General features: G+C 39.4%; 1 protein-coding gene across 6 annotated transcripts in view; it reads left to right on the top strand.

Moving 5' to 3' along the window:
- Nucleotides 1-783: 783 nt before the first annotated feature.
- ENOX2 (ecto-NOX disulfide-thiol exchanger 2) overlaps nucleotides 784-20,197 on the top strand; it is a 320,597-nt gene continuing 301,183 nt past the window's right edge. For 5 of the 6 annotated variants that reach the window (XM_045200672.2, XM_045200671.2, XM_053917044.1 and 2 more), the window contains exons 1-2: nucleotides 784-952; nucleotides 3,400-3,461. The gene's annotated coding sequence lies outside the window, so the exon portion shown is untranslated. The remainder of the gene's footprint in view (nucleotides 953-3,399; nucleotides 3,462-20,197) is intronic. The other variant, XM_053917043.1, reaches the window with a different exon arrangement.

The raw sequence follows: 20,197 nt of genomic DNA on the forward strand, positions 1-20,197 counted from the left end.
TTATTTATTATTATTCAAGTTGTATTGTCTATCTGTTCTAAATTGTTGCATTACAGCAATATATGTGGCCACTGTTATTCATGGCAACAAGGTGGCTTCATTATGGGTTCAGTAGGCATGGGTTAAGTATGGGTTAATGAATGCCCATCTTCTTTTAGGCTGGCTTACATCACATTTCCATGCTTGTTATGTATGACACCATTTCAAAGGAAAAATATGACTCTCAATTAGAAAAATATATATTTTCCAGCCCCTTTTAAGTGATTCTAATGAAGATGATGCATAGAGAATGGATTTTGACAGTTTTAAAGGCCCAGTTAAAATCATAAGCTTATCAGAGCATAAATACCATAACGTCGCTCAATCAAAACTTAATTTCATATCACTGTATGAAGTGCTTCCCTCAAAATCCTAATAGCTTAACCAACAGTAAAATAAATCCAGAACCTTCACCTTCCCCCACAAGCACAACCCCATAACTGAAGAAGGGAAATTCTGTTAGCCAGTGCACTCCGAACTACAACACCCAGCATGCCCTTCTCTGTCTGAACTTTGGGCACAATAACTTCCAGTGAGTGGGGGATGGTGGGAATAGCGAGTACAGTGGAAACGAGTATCTCAACTTCATCTCCCACAATCCTCTGCCTTCACCTAAGTCTCTCCACCAATAGAAGAGCCTCCAGTGACCTTAAACTACATTTCCCATGAGGACAAGGACTTTGCCTCCGGCTTTCCTGGTGACCAATAACCAATAGGAGACGCCACAGTAGGTGAGAGTCCAGCCTTGGGCTTGCGTGCCGAGCCCACCGCGGCTAGCGCAAGGCGGGGAGTTCAGAAGACAGTTCCGTGGCGCGTGGCGCGGCGAGAGCACTTCTCGCTCAGGAGCCGCCGCACTGGCCCTATTTTCTGCGGCAGTATAAGGAGTAGCGCTTCAGCAGCCAGGGAGCTGGAGGTCAGAGAGGCAGAAAGCCTGAGTATCTGTGGCTGGGGACTGTGGGACCGAGGGAGCCTAGGGAGGACGGTGCTTCCGGGACTGGTGCCCCCAGCGCTTAACTCCGCCCAGCCCCGCCTCTGCGGGGGAGGGGGCGTAGGAACTGCGAGGGGGGTGGGCTTCTGAGCTCTGCAACAGATTCCTCCAGTGGCGGGAGTGCGCTCTTTTTCTCCTCCCCCCCCCCCCACAACCTGCCAGTTATCTTTTTCGTCTACATACCCCTACTCCCGCCTTGTGCCTCTTCAGAGGTCTGAAGTTAGGGTTCTCAACCAGGGTCTTCCTTAGGTGGCGCCTTACGTGGACTCTCCTTAATATTTGGAGAAGTTGGGTGATCTCTTTCCTGTTCCCTCAATTGACTTGTCTTGTTTGGGCACACACCCCTCCCCACACACACATTTCCCATTGTCTCCGGAGGCTGGGGAATTCCTTGCCACGCCCAGGGCGTAACTTTTGTCCAATTTTCACTTTCCTCCTCCTTGATGGTGAGAAACACCGTTGCCATCTCTTTTTTTTTTCTTATTGATTTTTTATTGTATTTTTTCCATCACCATTTATCCCCCCATTCCCTCTTCCACCACCACCCGGCCCCGTAATCATTACCACACAGTTGTCCGTGCCCATGTGTCCTTTTTCTTTTATACTCTATTCCTCCACCTTCACCCATAGCTGTCAGCCTGCTCTCTATCAATGACTCTGTCTCTATTTCACTTGTTGATTCAGTTTGTTCATTGGATTCCACATATGAGTGAGATCATATGGTATTTGCCTTCCTCTGACTGGCTTATTTCACATAGCATAATGTTCTCCAGGTCCGTCCATACTGTGGCAAAGCGTAAATTTTTCTTTCTTTCCTTTTTTTTTTTTTTTTTTTTAATGGCCAGGTAATGTAGCACTGTGTAAATGTCGCAGTTGTTTCATCCACTCATCTGTTGTTGAGCACTTGGGCTGCGTCCATATCTTGACGATTGTAAATAAAGCTGCAATGAACATAGAGATGCATATATTCTTTTGAATTAGTGTTTTGGGTTCTTTCAGTGATATTCCCAGCAGTGGAATTACTGAGTCAAAAGGTAGATCCATTTTTAGTTTTTTGAGGAAATTCCATACTGTTTTCCACAGTGGCTGCACCAATCTGCATTCCCACCAAGAGTGCACTAGGGTTCCCTTTTTTCCACATCCTCACCAGCACTTGTTGTTTGTTGATTTATTGATGATAGTCATTCTGACAGGTGTGAGGTGATATCTCATTGTGGTTTTAATTTGCATCTCTGATGATTAGTGGTGTTGAGCATCTTTTCATGTGTCTATTGGCCACCTGTATGTCTTCTTTGGAGATGTCTCTATTCAGGTCCCTTGCCCATTTTTAAATTGGGTTGTTTGTTTTTTTGGTGTTGAGTTTTACAAGTTTTTTATAAATGTTGGATATTAGTCCCCTCGTCAGATGTACTGGCAAATATGTTCTCCCATTCTGTGGATTGTCTTTTTCTTTTGTTGATGGTTTCCTTTGCTGTGTGCAAACTTTTTTGGCCCCTTCAGCCACCCACCCTCTCCCTAACCAAGTCTTTGGAATGAAAACGGTGTCCCTTCAATTTTCAGAAGGGATAGGGAACAGAAGAGATAAGGAATCTCACTTTTGAGATGTGTGGTTAAGATTCAGTTCAATGTTCTGATGAGAGTAAAGGGCAAGCTAGACCTACTTTTGACGCGGCACATTAGGGGTTTCCAGCAAGGACAGACAGCACTGATGTGGACAAACTTTTATGTGGCACAGCAAGTGCAAAATAAAGTAGGCTGTGCAAAACACTCAAAATACTCTTAATGATTTTATTATTATAAATGGATGCAAAAGTGCTGAGGGGTTAGTGGAAGGGGATACTGATGGGGTAGGGTGACCAACCTGTGGAGGGTCAAACCAAACCCTGGAAGTGACTTCAGATCAATCCTGGTGGACTTTGTGAAGAAGGCAAATTTTAACTTAGGCTTCAGAAGATATTTGAAGTGGGCAAAGCAGAAGGAGAAAATTATTCCTGATATTGGGATTGGAATTTGAGAAGGGTAGATAGAAGAGGGAGCACTTGAGTGACAAGTGGGCTTGCCTGAAAGGACTAAAAGGTGTCAGGTTTTAAGTGCATAACTCAACAAAACATCATCTGTACACTACATTGTACACCCATCACCCAAAGCAGTCTCTTCCTGAAGGTTTTGTGAACCAATGTCACCCCAATAAATTCAATTTAAAAAAAGAAATGGTTTCAGCAGGGATATATTAGCAAAAAAATGATATTAAAAAGCTTGGAATCATAACAGGATCCTTTGAAGCACCCACATGATTTGGATATTATTCTGTATCAAATAAAATTAAAGACAAAAAATTAAGATTGGGTGATTTTTGGTTTTTTTCATCCTAGGGGAACCTGATTTGAGATCAATTGTTGGAGAACCCAAAGAAGTGTGGTGGCAAGTTCCAAGTGTGAGTTTAAATACCTGAAGAACTTTGTCATACATACTGTGTTTTGTCTGTGGCTCTTTCTAGCTGCACTCTATAGTTGTCAGTTTTAAAGCCTGGTAACAAATTTATTTTCTGAAGAAATGCATTTGCTATTCTGTGTATCACATTATCTGAGTGGTAGTCATTTCAATGTGTGAGAATACTGTTATTTATTGAGCCCATATAATGTTCCAGGCACTACCATAAGCATTCTGTTGCATTATCTTAACAGTCTTATGAAGTAGATACTGTTTTTTCCTTTTTTTTAGAAGAGGAAACTAAAATGCAAAGAAGTTTAAAAACCTACCTAAAGTCATATAGATTGTAATGAGTGGAGTTGGGGTGTACAGATTTCTGACTGCAGAGCCCAGGCTCTGTCTACCATGGTTTAATGGTCCTACTGTTAACATTTATCCTCAACTTTCCATTTGTGGCAAGGAGAGATTTTCGTGAGGTAAAGTTGATCATCCTGGCAGAAAACCAAATGATTCACTCTTAGTTTCGATGTCAATATATGTCTGCTGTAAAGTAGCTGCCAAAACCAAATTAGCTTAACTGCTATTGCAGCTGTAGCTAAATTGTGTCTGCCAGAACTATAGTCAGTATGGCTATTTCTGAGTTAGATGGTTCTCTTTGTAAAACATGCCATACCTCTAAGCTCTTTGGACCTGGACAGCACTTTGGATTTTATTTTATTTTAGCTTTTATTTTAAGTGACCTGTGTCACTAGGTCTCTTCCATGACCCTTGCCCAAATGAAGTATTGGTGTGAGCTCTCTGTGGTTCTAGTTGGGGGCTGAGATAGAGGTCCATAATTTTGAGATAATGTAGTGTGCGGTATAACAGAGACAGGTATGAAGTGCTATGGAAGGAGTCATTAACTATAAGGGAGAGTCAGGGAGAAGGCTTCTGTGAGGAGGCGACATGATGAGTCTTGAAGGATAATGAATTTGCCAGGCAGAGAAGAGTAGAGGGGAGGCATTTCAGAGAGGGAGCAGTCTTTAAGAGACATGTGGTCATATAAGAGCAATGTATAGCCATTCAATATTGAGGGATTTAGCATGGCTGGGGTGCAGATAGTTTGGAAAAAGGAAGGTGTAATAGTAGAAGAGTCTGGAAAGATAGGTTGAGGCGGATTTATGAAGAACCCTGAATGCACGGCTAAGTGTGGATGTGCTCCTACAGGCCAATGGCTCTCAAAATGTAGAGCATCTGCCATCAACGGCTATGTTATACTCCCGAAAGTGTTTTGTACTTTACTAATTATATGTTGTAATGTGTCTTATAAAGGGTAAAACTGCATTACGTCATCAAATCTAAGGTTACTTAAGATATGGCTTAGTAAAAATAAAAACTGAATCAATTTTAAGTTGAGTTAAAGACACGTGTTAACTCCATGTGCTATATGAATGTGGGAAAATCACCAAGTGATACTTAAATGACAGAAATTTAGGAACTACTGCTATAGGCAATTAAAAAAACATTACGATGTTTTAGAAGAGCACCGTGATCAGCTTTTCACTTTAGGATACACTGGAGGGGCACATGACCAGTTAGGAGGCTGGTGCTCTCTTCCACAGAGAGACGATAAGGAGCTGAGGGCACAACATAGAGGAGGGAACAGATTTTACAGCCATTTAGCAGGCAGAATTAGTAGGAGTTGGTAGATATGAATATTATTATTCTATCAGTGTCATCAAAATGATTTTAAAGTTTTAAAGGCCGTTTGTTGTCCTTTATATTCTAAGATGAGCATATTATTGCCCACACAGGCTGTGTACATATACATATTCATTAAGGTAACAGGGGAGACTGTTGTCATAAACGGGTTCGGACTGTATGCAAGTATCTTCACTGTCCTGCTGAGTGTCCTTGAGAGCAGTAGCAAAAATACTCAAGATGCTGATAAAGAGTATGAGTATGATGTGTTCCCCTTAGCTGAGGAATTCCTCCTCCTTCAAGACTCAGTGAAGCCTTTCCTGCAACCACCACTCCCCCCACCCCACACACATGCATGCATCCATGAAGCAAAGGTAGGCTTCTGGCTTCAAACGGACCCTGCACTTACCTCTGTCCTACGCTGAACCAAACTGTAGTATGTCAGTCTGTGGGTGCTTGTGTCCCCCCTAGACTGTGAGTTCCTTGAGAGCAGGAATCAGATCATTCATCTCCTTACCTATAGCATCCAGAACAACACTTGACACATGGTAGACACCTAATAAATTATTATTGGATGAAAAGATGGTCCAACATATTCACATGAATATAACTCTGGACCTTGTAGTGGCAAATGCTACTAAAAGAGTAGCTGTCTGTTATACTTGCTACTTTTGCTGAATAAAGCAGTAAGTTAAAGTGACATGAATGCATAACTTCACTACAGGTTTCTTGTTTTTTCTTCATTTTCCCCCATTCTCCTGTTTCACCTTACCATTTTCTTTCTCATTGATTATCCACCCAGTCACCTATTCCTTAGGCCTGCCCATTGCTCTGCTCTTCTTGACAGAGTTCACATTGCTCCTGCTCTAGTACTCTCCCAAGGATCCATCCCTCCTCTTCACCCACTAAGTGCAGTTGACTTCGTCCTTGAAATCACTCTAAACCATCTCTTCCTACTCATAGACACTGCTAGTGAAACTGTAAATTTTTTAGAGAGAGGGGAAGGGAGGGATAAAGAGAGGGAGAGAAACATCAATGTGTGGCTACCTCTCACATGCCTTCTACTGGGGACCTGGCCCACAACCCAGGCACATGCCCTGACTGGGAACTGAACCAGCGACCCTTTGGTTCTCAGGCCGGCACTCAATACACTAAGCCACACCAGCCAGGGCTGAAACTGTAATTTGATACATCTCTTCTAGAGAGCAATTTGTCAATATGTGTCAAAAAATTAAAATTTAACATAGCTTTTAACCTACCATTTTTGTGTTCTATTGAGGGAATAGATGTGATTTTCCAAAAATTTAGCTCTTGAGATATTTTTTAAATGGCAAAAATAACAACAAAAAAATGTTTATAATAGAAAAAACATGAAAGAAAAAAATAACATTTCGGATGTGCAATAGTAGAGGTTGGAATTAAATCAATTATAGTGCATCTGTAACATGAATTACTAAGTAGCCATGTAAGCTGATGTGACCAAAAAATATTTAATGATGTGGAAAGTTGTTTATATCATATTAAGAGAAAATTCAGCTTATGAAGTTGTCAGATCCCAGTTGAAATACACAGACATATCACACATGCACACATCTGTGCGTGCATAAATAGGACAGATCCTGTAATACAAAACACAAAAGAATTAATAGAGGTTTGCTGTAAGTCTTAAGATTACATGAGTTCTATTTTTGACCTTTTACATGTTTTTATTTTCTAATCTTCTATAATCATACATTGGTTGATTTTTAATTTTTTAAAGTTATTTTTAAAATGTTTTCCCCATGTCCACTGTTTAATTACTATTGCCTTAGTTTGGGGCACACTAACTCCCCCCGCCCCACATATTACTTATAGTCTGGGTTACTACTGCCTCTAGCCTGCTGCCCTTGCAATGCATTTTCTACTGATGCTGACAGAATAATTTTTCTATATTACAAATCTGAAGCTATCTGGCTCTATATAAAGTAGTTCAAAGGCTGCCCATTGTCAAAAAAAAAAAATCCAGACTTCTTATACCGGCTTATAAAACCTTTGAAAATGAGCCCTCTGCTTTTTGTCTCCAACATCACTTCTTCCTCCTACAATTTACTTTTTCTTGGAGTCTTAGGCCGCTGCCTAGCACATAATAACTGTTTAGTTAATGCTAGGCAAATGTGGACTGGATTGTATGTGTTAACTATTATGTGCCAGGCAACCCACTAGTATTTCACTTCATCCTCAGAGTAAAAATATTAAATACATAAAAGTTATCTTTATTTTACAGATGAGGAAAATTAATTAAATAAAAGTGGGAAGGAAAAAAGTAATAAAGAACTTTTTTTGAAGAGAAAAAATCCAAACCGTCTGCCATAACACAGCTCTTCTCATTTTCCTGCAGCCCAGGCTGGTCTTTGTTAGTGTGCAGGGAAAGAGACTTTGTTCTTTTCCCTTGGGCAAGTTATATGTGACCACAGGGTAACAAGCACGGTTCAGACTGACACGATCTCACCATGTCACTATTTGCATTGTGCTAATGCACAGAAATTTTCCTTTGTGTACATAACACTTCACGCAGGAGAGACAGAATAGCTCCAATTGTTCTGTTTTTGTTTCTGTTTTGAAATTCTGTGTCTTTTGGGATGGCGATATCAACAGAGAGCTACAGAAATGTGTGATCGAATTGAATGTACAAGAAACAATGTGTCTCATGGGAGCCAATGTCATTGGTTAATTTATTTTTTTAAATGTCATGTAGATATATTTTCCAGCAATCTGTCCCCAGGGAAGGGCTAGGTTGAATTCAACTGTTAATCCTATTTACAGAATGCAGCCCACGTGTGCACTCTATTCTCCCATTGTTAAGTAATATTAGACATATGTACTGGGTTACCGTAATGACATAAATCGGGTGAGTATGGGGTATCTGATTTCTCTACAAAAATGTATGAGTTTTCATATTGTCATTCAGGACCCTGTAGTGTGGTCTTTCCTGCATTTTCCTTATAAATAATACCCATTGTGCCAAAAAAAAAAAATGCATGCTCTTTAAAGGACAGAAGTCCTAAACATGAATCATGCGAATAAAATTATATTATCTTGTAGGGAATGGTCACTGTTAAGTACTCCAGGAAGAAAATTTATATTTGTCCTACTCCATGGTCAAATATATCGCACATAGAAATTACAGATAGAGTTTTAATTCATTTGATAAATTATTGTGGACTTACCACATGCAAAGCACTCTGATAATGATAGGCACTGTGCTAGGTACTTACAAACACCCCCTTTAATGCTGGAAAGAGAGAGTATATGAATCTAGTATATACACAAGAATGATTGCAAAAGAAAAAAATGAAAACAAAAAGAGAAGACTTTTAACAAGCAGACCCATTCTATCAATGAAAATTTACTCAGGTGAAAATTGGGATATGCGCCGGTAGGCATTTCTTCTTTTTCTTTTTCCTGTCTCTTTTCTCTGTGCGATATATAGGGAAAAAGGCGCTACCAGATAGCAGATAAACAGATGATCTACTTCTCTGTTTACAAACAGTTTGAGAGGTGGAACAGTGACTTTCAGTGTGTCCAGCCCTGTACAAGCCTGCTGGCGACACTGTGAGAGTTATGACTATGTCAGCTTTTCCAGGGTTTCTGTCTCTGCTGCAGAGATTTGGCAGACACCTCAGACAAATTTTATGTCTCTTAAATCTTCCTCAAGCTAGGCTTGGCTCTTAGATTTATATGTACAAAAAGTGAAGTGTTTACCAGTTTGACATTTTTGAAGATCAAAACAGACTCAGTTTTTAAAAAAAATTCAGCATACACCTCAGTTTAGTCTACAGATAAAGCTAATTGCTTTTGCTATTTGTTAAAACAGCCAAAATGCTTTACTTTCCAGAAGTGGTGACTGATCATATATCTAAAGATTTATATTCCAGGCTTCAGTGTTGCTTCCTTTATTTCTTACCCACAAACTGTAAAGTTTTGCTAAAGTCTTCATTTTCCTTTTTCTCCTTCACTGACACATAGGTTAAAACAATGTAGGATTTGGAGGTGTGGTGAAATATATTGGCAATCTAGGAGGGAAAAAAAGATTCTTTTTATTAGCTCCACCCTGCCCCCACTTTGGGCTCTCAGTTTTTCAGTAGTCCCTTACCCACAAAATGTTCTTCCCTGGCATAGTAATGATAGGTGAGTATAAGACCTGAAGAACTTTCAGTGACTACCCATTAACAAGGCTGGTCCAAAAGTGTCTATTTGCAGGCACAGCACAAATGAAAGTTTGGCTATAATTCAGAATAGTGTTTCAAACAACACCATTATATAAACAACATTGCTTCAATGGTGAACTGTGAAAAATAATGATGGGGAAATCCCCGGTAAGGGCTCTTCTCTTCTGCCCCAGCTGCTCTTCTGTTAAGCCAGCAACAACTGCCGGTAAGAGCTTCCTGGGGTCAAAACTATCCCACAGTAAGACCCCATAATATGTCTTTATGCCATTTCTTTTTCAGTCAAGTCCTCGAACACACTTCACTAGGATTACTTTGGTCACATAATATTCTAATTTTCACCTTTCAAGAGATGCTGAGTTGGAATTCAAGGAGCACTTGGTATTCAAGCTCATTTATTCAATAATCATTTGAGTACATATACAGGACCAGACCTTATGCTATGTGCTGAGAATACAGTGATGAATTAGAAGTAGTCCCTGGCTGTCCTTAAGGAGCTTACAATCAAGTGGGGGAGATAGACACCCAAACCAATAATTATGTACAATGGGAAATGCGCCTAGAGAAAAAGATATGTATAAGGTGCTCTGGGAATGTGATGGAGGGAATTACGGCTAGGGATGGGCAATTTACAGACTGGAGACTGACTATGCTGAATCACAAAAGTGTGAGTGGGTATCGTCTAGAATGTAGGTGGGCAAAGAAGTGATGAGCAATGATTCCAGGCAGAGGGACCACCAACATATGAGAGGCAGTCAGGAGGAAAAATGGGTAGTTCAGAAAAAGCAAGATATTGTGTGTGAACCACTGGGTATGTGGGAGAGGGGACGGAGAATAAGAATCTGGAATGCCATCCTGAGGGCAGTTGGTGAGAGAAGTCTGCTTGTTAAGTAGCTTGGCCTTAATCCTATAGGCACGGGTGAGCCAACACAGAGTTTTAAATGGAAGAGTAACAGGATTGTATTGGAGGATGGGCTTTATCGAGAGAAAACTAGAGAAAGAAAAAGTCCACCTTTTAATTTGGCAGCCTTTGAGAGATTTTATGCTATTCAGCAATGCCATTCTCTGCTTGGTTTTCTTTCAGTATACAAGGATCACTTTGAACAATCCCTTCCTTTTATACCTTCCTGCACTCCTTCACATGTTACCTCGCTGAATATTCATTCTTTCCAGCTCAAATCAGTGATCCCAGTAGAAAGTACGGCTTGATTATCATGAAGGAAATCAGTTTCAAAGCATAGCAGCTTAGTTTTAAAAGCTATATGATGCTTCCTTATTGCTTACTGAGCCTACAGGGCTGAGGCAAGTGCTGGTCACTAATAACCCTTGTGGGCTAGGGTTGGGGGGTGTGATGAGGAGGGGGAGAGGAAAGGAGAGAGACAAAAGAGATGGCAGGAAGTGGCTGTTTAAAAAATGCACAGCATCCAGAATGTTGGAAATCCCTAAAGGCCATATCCACATATGAGAAGTAAATATAGGAGGCACAAATATATGAGTATAAAACAAATGCATATTGAAGGTACCTGTGCCCCAACTAATTGTACTATCTAGCCAGTTTTAGAAGATGCTTTAAAAAAAAATCTAAGTCAGATACCACAAATGGCTTCCCATTACCCGTAGGATGAAGTCAAACTCTTTACCCTGGCATTCAGTACTTTCTTCAGCCTGACTCCAACCTACTCCAATTTTCATAGTTCTCCCTTACAGAACTGCTCTGCTCTAGGCAGTTCTGGCATTACCTCACCTACTCTGTGAGACCTCTTGGTGCAGGGACTATGTTTTATTTACCTCTTTGAATCCCCCACAGTGCCTGGCAAAGTGTCTTGCATAGAGTAGACACCTAAGGTATACCTATTGGTTGATTATTGTTCCCCCCATCTTCCAATTTCTCTACTACTATTTGGCCTTATACCCTCTCTACTGAAAATAGCAGCACTAGATGAAAAGGGTTCAACCAACTATCTTTTAACTGTTTATTTTGAAATAATTTTAAATATACAAAAATTACAAGAATCATATAAGGACTCTCATATAACCATTCACTCAAAATTACCCATTTTTAACATTAACCCCCATATAACATTATTCTCTATAGAAATGATTACTTTGTTCTGAAATATTTGAGGTTGAAATAGCTGTACCCCTTACTCCTCTCATTTCTTCTTCAACTTTTTATGATGAAAAAACTTTAAATATAAAGAAAAGTTGAAAGAGTTGTACAGTCAACACCCATATACCTACCATGTAGATTCTATAATTAATACACTTTATTTGTTTTATCACCTATCCATCTATGTATTCATCTATTATGCAATTTAAATTAAGTTGCAGATAACTACATTTCTAAATTCTCTAATATGCATATTATTAACTAGATGAACAAGCTATTTTGTGCTCTGAAATCAACCAAATCATCCAATTATACCTACATTTACTATGTTGCCAAAACACTGGTCTACCTGTGTATCTTAGATCTGTTTAGCCATGGAACACATTTCTCTTTGATTAACTTTTGGATGCCCCTCCACTTTACCTAGTGCAGTGCCAGACACACATGCCATAAATACCACTTGATGCCGATTAGCAGAAACAGAGCTAGAACCAGGGGAAGAATCACAATGAAACTAGAATAACCTGAGGAAAAAGGGGAGTATATGAGAAGAGGGCCACAAGGGGATGGGAGAAAGAGAAGTTTGAAGAATTGGGGAAACACGGGGGCCTTAGCCCACCTGGTCCTTCCAGCAGTACTTCTAGCTGCTGCCTTCCAACCCTCTCTTGAGAAGGATAGGTTCCAGTAAATTAGGAACAATTGCTGCTCAGCAGAGCGCATGCATGACAAGTACCCTTGCTGCTACTTATGCACTACCAATTAGCGTATTTATATTGCTTCATGAATATGCTAATTTACTACAAGGTAGGGCTTACTTTTAGAGGGTATGGTTGGGCCACTGAAACTTCTTTCAAACTAAATCTGTGCTACAGACAAAGCAGCACTTCAGTAAGTCCTAGTAGTTTTCTTTTTCTTTATAACATTTTATTTCTTTTTCTGTTGCTTATGAATACAAGGGTAGCTCTAATATGCATTTATTGAATAATTATTTTGTGCCAAGCACTGCACTAGCTGCTATCACATCATTAAGACTTTCCAATAACTTAATGTGGTAGGTACTACTTCTTTCCCCATTTGGCAGATAAAAAAACTTGAGACAGCACGCTTAAGCACCTTGTTCATAAGCCAGCATTCAAGAAACTCAGGTTCAATCTCTAGATCAAGCAAAAAAGGAAAAGGACTCATGGACGTGGACAACAGTGTGGTGATTGCAGTGGGGAAGGAGGGTGGGTGGAGATGGAAGAGGGTTAAGGGGGATAAATGGTGATGGAAAAAATACAATTAAAAAATAAATAGAGAAAAGAAAAGGAAAGAAACTCCAGTTTGTCTGACTCCAGAGCCCAGTGTTCTTAATTACTGATTTAGGAAGGAATTTAGTCATTCAGACTTTAATCATTACAATGTTGGCATAGTAATGGTTTCATATTGCTTGAGTTCATTCCCAGTTTCATCACTTACCAGTTGAATGATTGTAAGCCAGTCCTTTAACATAAATAAATCTCAGTTTCTTCAATTATAAAATGAGGATAATAATACCTACCATGTAACTGTATTATAAAAACTAATTAAAAATAATGTAAAGTATCATGCCATGTCTGACATGAAATAGGCGCTCAGCATATTCTACATCACTTTCTTTTCTTTCTTTTTCCTTTTTGGGACCTGACCACTCACCTGTAGCTTTCATTTGAGGAAAAACAAACAGTTCCCGAGACTTTTTTTTTTTTTGAGGAAAAACATTCTGAAAAAGAATATTAGGCTGACTCTTCCCAAGGATGAGCAAGGACAGTTGCCCAATTCTTACGTAAAGTTTATTTCAAAATAAACTAGAAACATCAACCCTTAAGAGAGTTGGGGTGGTCCAACTCCCTGCTTCCTGAAGATTAGGGCCAAATTGTGACATCATCTATTTTGTCAGTAGACTAAATTTCACAGTTGGCATAGACTGTTAGACCTGGGATATTGGTAATTCTAGCCATTTCAAAGCAAGCAAAATGAAGCCAAAAGAGTATAAGTTACTTATCCAAGGTCAAACAGTGAAAAAAATCAGGAGAATCCAGTTCCCCTAACTCTAGCAAGTGTTCACTTTGTGCTTCCCTTGTGGGCACTGAGGCAGGTGAAACCAGGTCTTGATGTGTGCTCTTGGCAGGACCTTGAATTGATTGGAGCTGCGGGGTTTGGTACAAGTTTGATTGATTTAGAAAATATGAAGGTTTTTTTTTTTTTTTTCTCCCCTGGTTCAAATTGATTCACTAGTGTTGCTTTCAAACTGTTAACATTTCTATTTTGTTTGGGGTTTAGCAAATTAGTGTTGTTTCTCCCTGTTTAGATTCACAGTTTGGTTCAACTCTTTGGTTCTTTGAAATCTTCCACTGGGATTTTTGTTTTTGGCAAACTTACTCAGAATCCAAGGTGGTTAACAACAGGAATTCATTTGAAAAGATCAGTCAGGCTTAGTGACAGCTGCTGAAAAGGAGCTTAGGTGGTTAGGGAACCATTAGTGCCTACATTCTGGAGTTTGAAATCAGGATAATGGAAACATTGCAGTGGTTTTTCGTATACATAAGTTTGTGTGTTTGGTTTTCTCAGGATTCTCTGATTCTCTTTCATTTTTATTCTGGGTTGAAACTGCTACCTCCCACCTTATTGCTTTTTATGACATTCTATCAGTCACATTCTTGATATGATTCTCATCTTTTGACTGTGGGAAAAGAAGGTAATAAAATCGCCTTCCCTGTTTTCCCCCATTTACTTTGAATAGTCCTTCTGAGGAACTTGGGGAATAGGAATTTCAAGCTTAAATGTGTGAAGGATTTCAGTTGCAATGCCCAAAGACAGAACAGCCTGATTCTGAAATACAACCTTCATTCATTTCTATCCACTGTGGTTTTAAAAATCAGGTAAGTCTCCTTTGCTGAACCTGAAACTGGGCTGACAGCTTTATTGGTGGCCAGCCATACCACAGGTAAGGCTGCAGTGGAGGGTTGAGGTGATAAAGCCCCTGGAGAACTGTATCTCACCTGCCTGTCTTTCCACATGCCAAAGGAAAGGGAAGTTCTAGTGCTAGAGCTGTCAGTGATTTTTCAAGCCCTTGACTGTTTACCTAAGCAGTTGGAAGGGTAGGATTGCAGCTGTGGTGGTAAAAGGGCCATTCCCAGTAAGTCAAAAGGCAAGCACTTTCTAAGAGATGAGGTTTGGATGATTCCAGCAAGTGCATTTGTTTCAGCTTAGAAAGAAAAAAATTCTCACGTTAGATTCATTTTTTTCCTCCTCCCTTCCCCTCTCCTCCCCTCATTTCTCTTCTCCCTTCCCCATGTTCTCCTCCCCTTCCCTATTTTAACAGCTCACTTGCTCTTAGCTACTAATTACCTAACTCTTTGTCACTTATAATATTCATTTCCCCCATTAATTTAATACAGATTTTGGATGTAGATTTTACTGGCATTTTTAGTACTGGCAGTGATAGTCAAAGGGGCAATTAGGAAAAGTTTTCTTTCTTCTCACAGGAAGTGGGCTGGGCATTTGTTTGAAGACACAGATGGCATTGGAGGGGGCCAAGGGGAGTTGACATCTGATATTTCTGCGATAACTCTCACCTTTCTTTTGGCTGCGTTAGATTTGGCCCATGTGGACAGGCACACACTTGGGTAACCACCATACAGATGGAAACCAGGACATGTGGGATTTGGCTGAACCAAAGGTCCCCAAACATTGCCTGGATCATTTAGTGCCCCAGGTGTGGCCACCCCAGGACTTCATGTGCTAAAATTGTGTCCCAGCTTAAGCCAGCTGGTCACTGTATATATAGTATCAAGGCAGCTTAGAGACTCATAAAACATGACTTTGTATTTTTACCTTGTGGATTTAGATTTAGCTAATCAATCTGAATTCCTCCTCTTACACTGGGTGGTGAGGACTTACCAGGTTGATAGAAATATATTTTTTTCAGGTTAATAGAAATATTTAACAAAAGGCGGTGCATGTAGTCCAGTAGCTTGCATTTTAGATGGAACATAATACTAGGCCATATAAAGAAAAATGGACTGACTTTTCAGAAAGAAAAGAAGGAATTAAAGCACGGATCCCCAATCCTCGCAGACTGTATCAGGCAGGGGCCTGTAACCTACCTGCCAGGAGGGAAGCAGAGCTCCTCCTCCTGTCTCCGCCCCATGCCCCTGCCCTGCCCCCTCACTCGGTCCACAGCAGGAGGCGAGCTGCAGCGAGTCAAAAAACTCATAAAACTGTTTCAATGAAAAACCGGTCCCTGGTACCAAAAAGGTTGGGGACCAATGAATTAAAGGATTTCAGCCCGTTTAATCAACTTTTAATGTATTATACATCAGATTTTGAATTAAAAAAAAAAAACTCTCCTGTGTGGAATTTTAAGAATAAACAGTGGAATTTTAAAACTGGAAAAATTGGAGAATGTTTTATGAAATTATATATTTTTTCTTTTTCTTTTCCTTGTTATAGTGGTGGCTCAATTCTGTCACGTAGGCAAGATTTGTTTCAGGGTGTAATATTAATAATCCCATGTAATTTTATAGCTCTTTATAATTTACAAAGAGGTTTTCATTTCTGTGATCTCATTAGCTCTTCATAGCAACCCGTGAAGCCATAGGAATAGGTACTATTATGTCCAATTTAGAAATAAGGAATTTAGGCTCAGAGAAGTTAAGTAACTTGTCCAGGGTAACACAGCTAGGAAGTGATAGAACTGGAACCTGAATCCATGTTTCCTAATATCCAGCCCAGGTACTCCTTCAGTTGTGTTTCCTTCTTATCTCCTTTTTGTTCATACTCATGATTAATTTTGAAATTGGTTTAGAAAAATGGGCTTCAGTGTAGCAAATACGTAAAATTGAAGCACTTGCAGGTAAAGTGCTTAAGGTCACCTATGGAGAGTCCTGCACATGGCTCTTTGCGTTCCCCTTGACTGTAACTGAACTATTTTTAGGTGTACAGCGATTGTTTTTCAGTGTTAAATACATGCACAAAGTTCTGTGATCCACTGATTATAGGTGTGAAAGCTGCACCTGGGGAATTGGACTAGAGATGAAAAGTTGACTTAAAATAATTAGCCTCTTGCCTTCTTGTTAAGAGATGTCATGTTCAATAGAATTTAATTTCTTTATACTTCCTTTGCTTCCAGCCCTTTAAATGTAATTCTTTAGGGAAAATTAGCAAATATTCATTTTGAATGTTGATTTCTCAGGAACAAGGGTAGCTGGAGGAAAGAGAAAGCAGAGCAGTGACTTTCCATGGTCTATAAGAGTGGACAAGCATTTTTTTTTTTTTTTTTGGTCTGGTGCTGCGAGCTAGGATTTCTTCTAAGGCATGCAAATTGTAAAGTTCTGATTTGTCCACTGCATGCTGTTTCTTTAGGCACTGATGTATGAAATCCTGAACGAATTCTCCGATGAACATACCGCTAATTGCTTCTCCACCTGCTCTCCAACCTCTTCCACCCCACCCCCTTCACTCCCAATTCAGCCTATAAGTGTCCGTCATTGGAGATGGATGGTGACACATGCAGTAATAGCAATTCATAAAAGCTGGTTCCAGCCCTTGTCTTCAAGGCTCCTGGATTTTCCACTGCCTGCTTTTGTGTAAGTGAAGTGGATGGAAGTGCTACTGGCATCAGAATCCACCTCCCTATGCTCCGTTGCTAGAGCTCAGTTGCTCAGCTGGAGCTGAGCTAAACAGAAGCATCGGATCTGAGCTGAATTGTTGCTGTTTTTTTTTTTTCCCCTGAATGCGGAGGGGGGGTGAGTTTGGGATAGTGTGTAGTGAGGATTTGGGGTTCTTTGGCTTTTCTTTTTTTGGAGAGAAGAGGGTAAGGAGAGAATAACTCACAGTAGGATACAACGTGAAACAGTTCTCTCAAGAGTATCACGATGTTCCTGGTACAATACACAGGTATGGTATGTTTTATTTTATCTCATTTCCCTTTTGTTTCAAAGTGCATTCCTCTTTTATTTTTCCTCCAGTTCAACTATACTGAAGGACAAATAAGGTTATAATGAGCTAAACAAAATATCTGCATAATACGTGCCTGCCTCTAGCTATAATGTTTTGGCAGACTGCTATGTAAAATCCGGGTTTCCTGTTAAATTGGTAGTCCTGATCCCTTAATTGTGCACGCTTCTCTGCTGTATTCTTGTACTGAATTTCTCAAGTCTTATGTCTGCAACTGGTAGTATGTGATAGAGCCTAGAGTGTTTGTACAGAAGACACAGTGCTTTCTTTAGAGGCAAAAAAGCAATTTTTAAACACTTCATATGCTGTGTTTCTCTTGAGTTTATTAACTCCTGCATTTCTTAATTGGCTGTCTAGATTTGTTAAGAGTAAGGAAACCTCAAACAGGAAGCATTGCAGAACCATTTGTTTGGTAAATTTATTTTTATTTCATTATTTAACTCAGATTGATGAACACCCTATATTATTGTTATTTGTTTGTTCTCGTGGCAGGAAAAAAAAGTGCTGGGAACAGAAAGCTAAAAAATACCAACCGCAAACCATTTGCATTGTAAAATATCATTGGACCAGCAGTGCTCCAGTATTTTCTTAAGCTTTCAGAAAAACATTGGTCCGTAATAATAAAGAAATTGAAGACTGATCAGGCTTTGGTAAATGTTGTTTGAAAGGCTTCTTATACATATAGCAGGCAGATGGAAAGAATCCTTCTAAATGGAAAAACCTTGAGAAAGTTTCACTTTCTTGCTGAACAGAAGAGAAGCTCAGTTCCTACAACCACATGTTTTAATAAGTTTGAATATCATTTATTGTCAAGGACTTGCACATCCATTCTTGCTTTATTGTCCTTAAAACATTGTGCCCCTGTGCTTAAGAGCTAAAAGATCATGTTCTGTTTTGATGCGTGGTTCGACAGTTAATTTCGCTCCTCATTAATTGGACAGCATGCAGATGATGTGGAGAAGTGAGTGAGTGACAGTATTTCAAGGTTACGCTGAAGAGCATACAGTGAACCTTAGTGCCTGGACCAACAGCTGCTGAATTGAATTGTCTGCAATTAAAGCAACAGCAGGTTTGTGTAGTCTCCCTGCAGCCCATTTATTTGAATTTATAGCTTCAGTTTCTTCTTTGGGTCATGGATGGTTTGTTTCACTAAGTGTTGAAGAGTTGTACTTGTTGGATATTTTCTACGTACTCCAGTGCATGCTTGACTCTAGAAGAGCTGTCTCTGTACATTTTTAACGTGAGAAGTTTTTGAGGTTTCTGTGTTTGTGTTCAAATCAGAGAATGTCCCTTTTTCTTCACTACGAAAGTGAACAGATACATTTTTATTGAAAATACTGCTTTGTTCAATAAATGCAGGTTTCTCATGGATCTGTGTTACTGGTGTAAATTTCTGGCAGTGAAAAATGTTGGAGTTTATTATGGTACTGGAATTACTATATCTGGGAAGAACTTCTCTATCCTAATAAAATCAAGGGGGAAGGTGGAGGTGGGGGAGGGAGGTGGGTTCAGCTGGGGTAGGGTAGAGGGATGGGGAGAAAAGGCACACAACTGTAATTGAATAACAATAAAAACTTAAAATTATAAAAAAAAAATAGTGACATTTTCTCCTTGCCCTGTCTCAATTCCAGGGTGACCTAATGAATAATGTCAAATCCAACTACATGATTTTTATGACTGAATTTTATTCATATGCTAATATGAATACTTGTTTAATTTCTTCATGGATTTACTCTATTAAAAGTAACAATTGCAGTATAGTTGTTGGTTATTGACTCATACATAGTGGATGTTGTATAAAACATTTACACTGTGATTTAACATATGCTTGATCAGTTTATCTTCATAACAACCGTGTGTGAGGTAGGTCAGTGGTGTTATGATCTCCATTTCATAGGTAAGAACACTGAGACTCAGGATAAGTAACTAGCCTGAGGCCTCACACCTAACAAGTGGCAGAGGCTGAACTCATAAATTAGATGATCTGAGTCAAGAATCTGAGCTTTTTCTCCCCCTTACACTAGGCTGACTCTCAGTTGATGGATCCAGGATAGATTTGACTTAAGTTACTAGCTGAGAAGACTAAATACAGTCATTTACTAATAAATGTGTTCTTTTATAGAACTCTAATAGAGATTTTTTTCCAGCTATTTTAACCCAACATTTATTTTAATATGTGAGTGCTTTCCAGATTAATTTTAGAGATATATAAAGAAACATTAGTATTTTGATTAATTTATAATTCAATATAAATGAATGGAGAGCCTTATGAAGTTATTGGGAACTAAAATGTCCAATTAAAAAGGTTAATTAGAGTATTTTCTTTAAAAACAAGCTAGTTTGTTTTTTAATATTTTGCACAAAAAGCATATGCTGTTTTCATTAAAGTATGTGTATTTTAATATATACTGGCCATAAATGTGAAGTGGCCTATGTTTTATATTTTTATTTTTATTGAATGTATTAGGGTGACACAGGTTAATAAAATTATATAGGTTTCAGTATTTTCTCCAGATCAACAGAAAAAATATACGTCTAACTCAGTTTCACACCTTTCTTCTCCCTCCCCTCTTTTGTCTTTCTTTTTTCCTTCCTGCCTGCCTGCCTGCCTTCCTTCTCCCTCCCTTCCTTCCTTCCTCTCTCCCTCCCTCCCTCCCTACCTCCCTCTTTCCTTCCTTCCTCCCTCCCTCTCTCCCTCCCTCCCTTCTTGTAGACCACCTTTGCCATCTTTGTAAATTCCAAAATAATTTCTCAATTATAATGGTT

Source organism: Desmodus rotundus, chromosome X (genome assembly GCF_022682495.2).
Source record: "Desmodus rotundus isolate HL8 chromosome X, HLdesRot8A.1, whole genome shotgun sequence".
NCBI classification, from domain to species: domain Eukaryota; kingdom Metazoa; phylum Chordata; class Mammalia; order Chiroptera; family Phyllostomidae; genus Desmodus; species Desmodus rotundus.